The sequence below is a fragment of the Amaranthus tricolor genome, chromosome 1 (assembly GCF_026212465.1).
Source record: "Amaranthus tricolor cultivar Red isolate AtriRed21 chromosome 1, ASM2621246v1, whole genome shotgun sequence".
NCBI lineage: Eukaryota > Viridiplantae > Streptophyta > Magnoliopsida > Caryophyllales > Amaranthaceae > Amaranthus > Amaranthus tricolor.
Genome location: NC_080047.1, coordinates 33,760,465 through 33,770,277, shown reverse-complemented (window position 1 = coordinate 33,770,277; position 9,813 = coordinate 33,760,465).

The following is a 9,813-nucleotide window of genomic DNA, read 5'->3' as shown; positions in this document are numbered from 1 at the left end:
ATATATATATATATATATATATATATATATATATATATATTTATATTATATTGTATAGTATATATTATATATATAGTATATATATATAGATATATAGTTTATATATATATATATATGTATATATGTATATATATATATATATATATATATGTATATATATATATGTATATATACATATGTAAATATATATATATATGTATATATATATATGTATATTATATATATATATATATATATATTATATATATATATATATATATATATATATATATATATATATATATATATGTATATATATATATATATGTATATATATATATATGTATATATATATATATATATATATATATATATATATATATATATATATATATATATATATATATTATATATATATATATATATATATATATATATATATATATATATATATATATATATATATATATATATATATATATGTATATATATATATATATATATATATATATATATATATATATATATATATATATATATATATATATATATATATATATATATATATATATATATATATATATATATATATATATATATATATATATATATATATATGTATATATATATATTTATAATGAATAATATCTAATACCAACTTGTAAGTATTAAATATCACCTTGAATATTATTACAGCCAATTTATAGTAACCAACTTGAATAGTATGTTATCAAATGCAAAACTAACCTTCGTGTTCACTAGCTTTACTTCCATCACCATACTTGAACTGAATATGCTCATCATTTAATGGAAGTACAAAAATAGCATTGAGTGTAACAACCCGACTTACCGTTGACTGAGTAAACAGGGTCATCACCGGGTTCATTTTCCAAGAAACTTAAATCACACTTCCAAAACTTGAGCAATGGGGTCCCCAACTCTTTAACGTAACTAACTCAGCTAATTCTCAAACCAAACATCTAACTAAAACACAAGTAATCATACAATTCTCTTCGAGTCCAATATAACCAACACAACCAAGACTAATATATATTTATCAAAATCCTAATACAAAACTATAACTTCCCACGTGCTCAGCTTAATATAACATCCTTGGAACTCAAATTAACTCCGCTAACCCATCAATCCCGACCGGATCCGATCTGTAAACAACTAAAAGATGGAAACAACAGGGGTTCAGATTAAACTGAATGAGAAGTAACAATCCAAAACAACAAAACACAGTAATTTCTAAACAAAGATTTAAAAGCAACATCATTTTCCTAGAACTATGTGCGCACAGAAAGTCTAGTTGAGAGGAATATCCATAGCACTAAGGCTATGTCACTCTCAGGTGAGGATAGTCAATATGTTAATGACAATTCACCTCAAAACAGGGGAATAGGAGACAATGTCCCACCACTCCGTCAACGACCAGCTCGTAAGCCCGATCCATTGACCATATTAATATCAGCATAATCATTCACAAACAAATTTATATCAACAATATAAATTTCAAACACTTAAATAAAAAATTTTCAAAAAAAATTGTAGTTTGGCCAGACCCTTTTTAAGGAACTGCTACTACTTACCGAAAAGACGCTTTGACGAGTCAAAACCAGATCACAGCTGTTGTAGACTCAATTAGGAACGGGAACAACAACAAGAGGGGGGGTGAATTGTTGTTGTTACTAGTTTAAGCGTTTTTTCCCTGTTTTTGCGGAATTGAATAAAATAAATAAAGCTTAAACTTAAAGCGAAATAATTAAAAGAGACAAACGATTTTTACGTGGAAACCTTCTAGGCCTAAACAGAAGGAAAAACCACGACCCCTCGGGATTTCTAAATTCTCCACTATGTTTAAGGCAACTCGTTACAATTACATTAAACATCTTACTTCACTCGAAGCGCATCAACTAGGCCAACTCTTCTCTCTCAAATTGCTTCACTCAAAGCAACAAACTTAGCTTCACTAAAAGCTAATTCTCACCACTAGCTTCACTAGAAGCTTTCTCCTTAGCTTTATTCAAAGCTAATCTCTTCTCTAGCTTCATTAAAAGCTATCTAATTTCCCCCTTAGACTCACCCGAGTCTAATTACAAATTCTCTCAAAAATCCTTACAAAAGGATAAAAATTCTCTAAAAATAAAATCAATGAATTGCATAACAAAATATTATAAATTAATTGGCATTTTTAAAACAAAATTTTCTTGTAAAAATTCTCCCATAATTACGTATGATTTAATGGCTCATACTAAGGCAAGTTTTTATGAATAACCGAGTCCACTATTTATAGAGCTAAAATCCCTAAGAATAAGGAATATTCCAATCCATTATTCCATTATCAAAAAGATCATGGGAGTAATGTGGATTAACCAAACATACGGTTATTTGATTAAGTCAAATTATACAGAAATAACCGTTGTTCCCATTTGCCTAAAATAGCTTCTGTTCCCTTCAAGCAGCAGTTTCTTCAATAGCTGTTCCTGTTCCAATACTAATTGCTGGAACGTGTTTGCTATAAATAGAAACGGTTATGCTTATTATGAATGGTTACTTGCTAACTTGTAGGTATAAAGACGGTTAAGAATGATAGCTAAGACCCATTCAACAACAACTAATTCTATTTTTAGTAAATCCAATATTTACTAAAAATAGATCCTAAAATAAAGGATCTTTATTTAGAGGCTCATACGTAAAGTAATTTTTAGAAAACTTTTTGCCAATTAATTATAATAATTAATAAATGCAACAAATCAACTTTATTTAATACATTAACTAAAAATAATAATTATAATTAAATAACCAGAATTTCCAGTTAACGTAGGCTGACTCCAGTTCAGGAACAGTGCGCTGTTTCCAGAATCCAGTTTTGCTAGAACATCCAACTTAGGAACAGTAGACCTGCTGTCTCCATTTTACATCCCAAGCGATATACTTCTTCTAACAACCCTTGAATCCTTTTGACACGTGCATTCCCATGAACTAAGCCATAGGTACTATCAACGATCACAATTAATCGGATATCGACCTGCACACAATCTCTAAAAACAAAAACATATTTGTTTAAATAAAGTGTAGTCATCATCAAAACTCAAGAGGTCCAACAAATTCCCCCTTTTTGATGATGACAAACTTTTAAACAAACTTAAAATAAAATTAGAGTAAAATCTATATTATAGAGCATGTCAGAGATTAAAACAACTCTACATAACTTAGTAAATTAACTCGTTACAATATAATTTACCAAGCAATCATAGCAACACAGTTTACTCCATATAGTATAAAAACACAATATAAAATATATGTTTTTAAATAGTTTCCAAAAATAGTTAACATAAATCACTAAGTATTTCAAATGTAATAACTTTGAAATCAGAACAATTAATCATATAATCAGAGCATATATCTTATACTCCTATCAACAGAACATTCAAAATAATTATTAGAACAATTCATCATCAGAGTCATCAGAGCAACAGTTCATCAAATAACTTCTATTATCAGAGCAATATAAATCAATCTTGATCATAAGTATCAGAGCATTACGCATTAACAAAAGGTGTTAACTATATACTGACAATAGATTAACTATACTTTGACAATCAGAGCAAAATCAGCAAGCAATAAACAATCAGCAGAATACAGCCAAACAGCCTTAGATCATGAATCATAACCTTAATCCTAAAGTCCAACATAATAGATATTATCAGAGCTAAGCATACTCAAGCATTATTTAAGTTTGTGTCAAATATTCCCCCTTTTGACATCATTCAAAAAGAATTGGAGCAATCAAACCACAGCACTAAGCATATAGTCATAGTCAAAGAGAGAATAAGGATGCACAAATTAAAAAGCAGTAACAATGAATGCAAACAAGATCAGCTATGATTAATCGTCACAGATAGTTAGTAGCATAAAGGAAAATGTAGGTCATAGTATGAATTAATACAAACAGTACCCCAGCTGGTACAAATCAAAAGCAAGAAAAGATTGTTTGATAATAGTGATGGTTGCAACAAATAAGAAAATATGATGATTATCAGGAGAAATTAAGATGCAGGAGCTTCATCATCTATGTATTCTGTCTCCACCTCTACTGTGTCCAGTTTGGCCCCCAAACGCTCTTCCATTTGGTCCATTTGAGCAGAGAGTGAGGCTATGGAGACATGAATTTCATCTTTAAAAACAAGGAAGCTTGTCTGCAATTCTGTGAGTTTTAGGAGAATAGAGGATAAAGGGGCTGTAGGAATTGTAGTGTCACCTAAACCTTGATTTGGTGATTGTGTGTACTGGTGGTGGTGATGATGGTATAGGTGACTGTGGTGGTTAAGAAAAATTATGGAATGACGGTGTGGCAGGTTTAGGTGAGGAAGGATGGCTTGGTTCAACTGTTGTATATGAGGTTGAGTCATCATCAATAATAACAACAGGTTTCTTTCCTTTGGAAGCTAGCCTACAACTCTTCCTAGGTTTTGAACCAGGTAAAGAACTCTCCTCATCTTTCTATTCTTCTTCCTCCACAGCATCCTCAACAGGTTCCTTCTCAACTTCCCCCTTACATGAATTTTCCTCCTGTTCCTCTTCAGAATGCCCCTCTGCCTTCTCAGTGGTAGAGGGAACAGGCTCCTGTTCCTCCTTATTTACTTCCTCCTCCTCAACTTTTTCTTCATTTTCTTCTTCATTGGTGCCCTCAGATTGTTCAAAAATATTCTCAAGAGTCCCATTTTCATTTAATCTTAGATGCAAGTTATTCAAACACTTAACACCTACTTTGTTGTTTAGACCCATGGGATAATTTGGACCATCACGAGGAACACCCAACTTCATAAATATCCATGTTAACAATCCACCATATCCTAACACATTACGCTTAAAAATACAATTATTTAAGTGACAAATCATCAAAGAGGGAAAATTAATCTTGATGTTATTAGCCATACAATATATTAACGTAGCATCTCTTAAACTAACCTCACTTCTTTTAGATGTGCGAGGCAGAATAAATCGTCTTGCTATATTGTATAACAGCTTGTGCATTGGTGACAGCACATTGTGACTAACCTTTCCTCTTTTCTCTTTTATCCCTAGAAACTTCCAAACTACCTTCTCATTTATCTCAGAAAAATTGATTTTTGATCCAACAACAAATCCAGTGGAGGGAACACCTAACTACCCTCCTAAAATCAAACTATTAAATTCAATTTTAATCTCCTTAACAACACTAGTACAAACGCCATGGTCAAAAGAAAAATTTGAAATAAACTCGCGCATCAAGTTGGGATACATTGGATTACAGCAGTGTTCTGCCATTAAAGATTCCCAAAATTGATTTTGCAAAATGGCGTGAAATTGAGGAAAGAAATTAGATTCATACCATTGTTTGTCTAGCCCGAAACCAACAATCATTTCTTTGGATATCTCCTCAGCACTAACTGGAATAACAACTTTTGCCCTTTTTGAAGATAATTTCTTTACTGTAGAGTCCCTTTTTCTCTTTTTGGTTTCATGCACTCCAGAGGCAACCGGGGTTTCCTGTTGCTTTCTTGATGAGGACTCAGTTTCGGTAATGAGAGGTGTTGGATGGATGATTTGTAGAGGTTTGGGTTGCTTCATTTTTGGTGTTTGATTCTTAGTTTTCATGGTGATTTAAAGATTTAAGAAAAGGAGAAAGCAAGAATGGAATGATGAAATGCAATTGAAGGCGGTTCTGAAATGCAGTGAGTTGAAGACGGTTTTGAGAGTGAAATTGAAGATGAAATGATGGATTTGACGTGAGAGAGTGGCTTTAATAAGTGTGAGGTGACGGTTACTTTAATGAGTTTTGGTGCTTCATTGTTCTTGTTTAAGTATATGGACACAGAAAGTGAAATGGAAACAGACAAATTTAGTAAAGAACTATGATGATTTAACTCCCGCTATTTTAATGGAAATTGCTGGGTAAATATATATATTAAATATTATGAAATTTTTTATGAAAATGAAAAATAAATGGAAATTTTATGCTACAACAATCTGATCAAATCGAATAAGCAATCATATGAGCATTCACAGTATGTACTTTTAAATAGTGCGTACCTGATCCTTTCGATAATCGATTTTTCAATCAAGATTTTGTGGTTGATCAACCTTTTCAATTTTCATTCTGTCTTTAAGGATCACATATGTTACTCACTTCAATGCAGCTTGATCATGCCAAGTTCCAATCTCATTTTCTCATGTTGTTCCCTTGGAAGCGGTTTAGTCATGATATCAGCTATTTGCTCATTAGTGTTTACATGCTTGACAATAATATTTTTATTTTCAACATTATCCTTAAGAAAATGATGCCTAATGTGGATGTGTTTTACTCGTGAATGATGCACTGGATCTTTAGATATGCATATGGCACTGGTATTATCACAATAAATAGGAACACATTCAAAGTTAATACCAAAATCTCTTAGCTGTTGTTTTATCCAAAGCATTTGGGAACAGCAAGCTGCTGCTGCTACGTATTCAGCTTCGGCAGTGGATAATGCAACAGTGTTTTGTTTCTTGGAACTCCATGAAACTAAACATGAGCCAAGAAATTGTACCATACCTGATGTACTTTTTCTATTAACTAGATCACCTGCATAATCTGCATCACTAAAACCTTTCAAATCATAAACATCACTTTTAGGATAAAATAAGGACAAGTCGTCTGTTCCCTTCAAGTATCTCAAAATTCGTTTTACTGCTGTGAGATGTGATTCTTTGGGGTTGGACTGAAATCTAGCACATAAACCAACACTAAAAGAAATATCGGGTCTTCTAGCAGTTAGATATAACAAAAAACCAATCATGCCTCGATACATGGTTTGATCAATAGTTGTTCCATTTGGGTCTTCATCTAATCTAACATTTGTAGCCATAGGTGTATGGTTGGTTTTAGCATTGTTTAGTCCATATTTCTTAAGAAGGTCTTTGATGTATTTTTGTTGATGAATAAAAATACCATTTTCAGTTTGTTTAATTTGCAACCCAAGGAAGAAGTTTAGTTCTCCCATCATACTCATTTCAAATTCATTGCTCTTTAGGTTAGCAAATCCTTTACATAGCAATTCATTCGTGGCACCAAAAATAATATCATCAACATATATTTGAACAACTAGAATATCAGAACCTTTATTCTTAAAGAATAAGGTTTTATCAATTTTACCTCTAACAAAATCATTTTGGATTAAAAACTTTGATAGTCTTTCATACCATTGCCTTGGAGCTTGTTTCAAGCCATAGAGAGCTTTATCAAGCTTGTAGACATGATCAAGACATGAGGTATTTTCAAAGCCTGGTGGTTGTTCAACAAAAACTTCTTCATCAAGAAAACCATTTAAGAAAGCACATTTCACGTCCATTTGATATAATTTAAAATTCATGAAAGCAGCAAAAGAAATTAAAATTCTAATGGCCTCTAACCTTGCTACCGGAGCAAATGTCTCGGTATAATCAATACCTTCTTGTTGATTGTACCCTTTGACCACAAGTCTTGCTTTGTTTCTTACAATTATTCCATGCTCATCTAGCTTATTCCGAAATACCCATTTCAGACCAATTACCTTTTTGTGTTTCGGTTTGGGTTCCAAGTGCCAAACTTTATTTCTTTCAAATTCATTTAATTCATCTTGCATGGCTATGATCCATTCGGAATCCTTTAGAGCTTCTTCATGATTCTTGGGCTCGAGTGATGATAGGAACGCAAAGTGTGCACAAAAGTTTCTCATTTGAGATCTGGTTTGTGTTCCTTTATTCAAATCACTTATAATCAAATCAAGAGGATGATAACTTTGATACTTCCAAGGTTTGGGAACAAATTCTCTTGTGGGAACAGTAGCATGTTTTGGTTCATCAGCTTGATCAACATTCTGTTCAGCTGCTGGATCGTTTTGCTCTTCTGTGGGAACAGCTGTATTGGGAACAGTCTGTTGGTTCTGAAGTACCGGCTGTTCCTGATCAAGATCGTTACTTTCTGCCTCTTCTGGGATCAGCTGTTCACCTGCTGTTCTTTGATCTTGCATTTTCATTTCTTCTTCATCATTCTCAAGATTTGCAAGACCTATCTTAAAATTATTTGTATCCTGTTCACTTGACAAAAAGTTAGTTTCATCGAAAATTATGTGAACGGATTCTTCCACACTCATTGTTCTTTTGTTATAAACTCTATATGCCTTACTTTGAGATGAATAGCCAAGAAATACTGCTTCATCACTTCTTTCATCAAATTTACCTATATTTCGTTTTCCATTAACATGTACAAAACATTTGCATCCAAACACACGAAAATAGGAAATATTTGGTTTAACACCTTTAAGCAATTCATAGGGTGTCTTAGAAGTGATTGGTCTTATTAACACACGATTCAAAATGTAACATGCAGTATTAACAGCCTCGGCCCAAAAATTTCTAGGTAAACCACTAGCAATTTACATGGTTCTAGCCATTTCCTCTAAAGTTCTATTTTTCCTTTCTACTACACCATTTTGTTGTGGTGTTCGTGGTGCCGAAAAATTATGACTTAATCCATGCTCATTGCAATAATTCATGAAACTTGAATTTTCGAATTCTCTTCCATGATCTGACCTTATGTGAATAATTTGATTATTGGTAGATTTTTATATTTTGTTAGCGAAAGAAACAAACTCATTAAAAGCTTCATCTTTACTAACTAAAAATAAAGTCCATGTAAATCTACTATAATCATCAACAATAACAAACACATATCTTTTGCCACTGTGGCTTTGTATTCTCATAGGTTCACACAAATCCATGTGTATTAGTTCAAGTGGTTTAGAGGTGGTCATAACATTCTTTGGTTTAAAAGATGACCTAACTTGTTTTCCTTTGGCACAAGGATCACAAATTTCATCCTTAAGAAATTTTATAGCTAGTAGTCCTCTAACTAGGTCTTTTGATCTTAATGTATTAATCAATGTATAACTAGCATGATCTAGACGCTTATGCCAAAGAAGTGGGTCGTCTTCTATAACGCTTAGACACGTTAGACTGGTTTTGGGAACAGTGTCCAGGTCCACAACATAAGTGTTTCCTTTTCTGATTCCCTCAAGAACGGTGTCTCCTGTGTTATTCCTAGAAATAATGCACCCTTTTTGAAGTAAAGTTCATAGAGTTACCTTTAACGCAAAATTGAGAAATGCTTAGTAAGTTGTGTTTGAAATCCTCGACTAAAAATACATTATCGATAGCATGGGAACATGACCTTTCAACTTTTCCTTTGGCTATTATCTCACCCTTCATATTGTCACCGAAGGTTAACCATTCCCCCATCATAGGCTTCAAGTGAGAGAAATTTAGATTTGTCACCCGTCATGTGCTTGGAACACCCACTGTCGAGATACCATGAGATGTTCCCCCTCACTTGGACCTGAAAAAAATAATTGTTAGTTATAGGAACCCATGCTGTCTTGGGTTCCTTGTCGATTTTACAAGAATCTGTTTTCTTCATCCAAACGTTATCGACATAATTTCTGTTAGAGACAGTGTACTGTTCCCTTTTGGTGCACTGTTCGTTCAGATGGCCAGTTCCTCCACAGAAGGAACATATTCTGTCACTAGGGAGATCAACGTAAGCTTTCTTCTTCTTGTTATTCTTAAAGTAATTTAGGCCTTTTGAATTTTTACTTTTGGCATCTTAAATCCATTTGGGAGTAATTTTGATTTTCCCTTTTTCTCTTGAATTTAATTCAAGCTCTATTTTATCACTGTTGGAGCGGTTGAATTCGAAGCTACTGTCCAGATTTTGAAAATCTGTACACATGTTCTTAATAAATGCGTCGTTTAATTCCTTATTCAAGC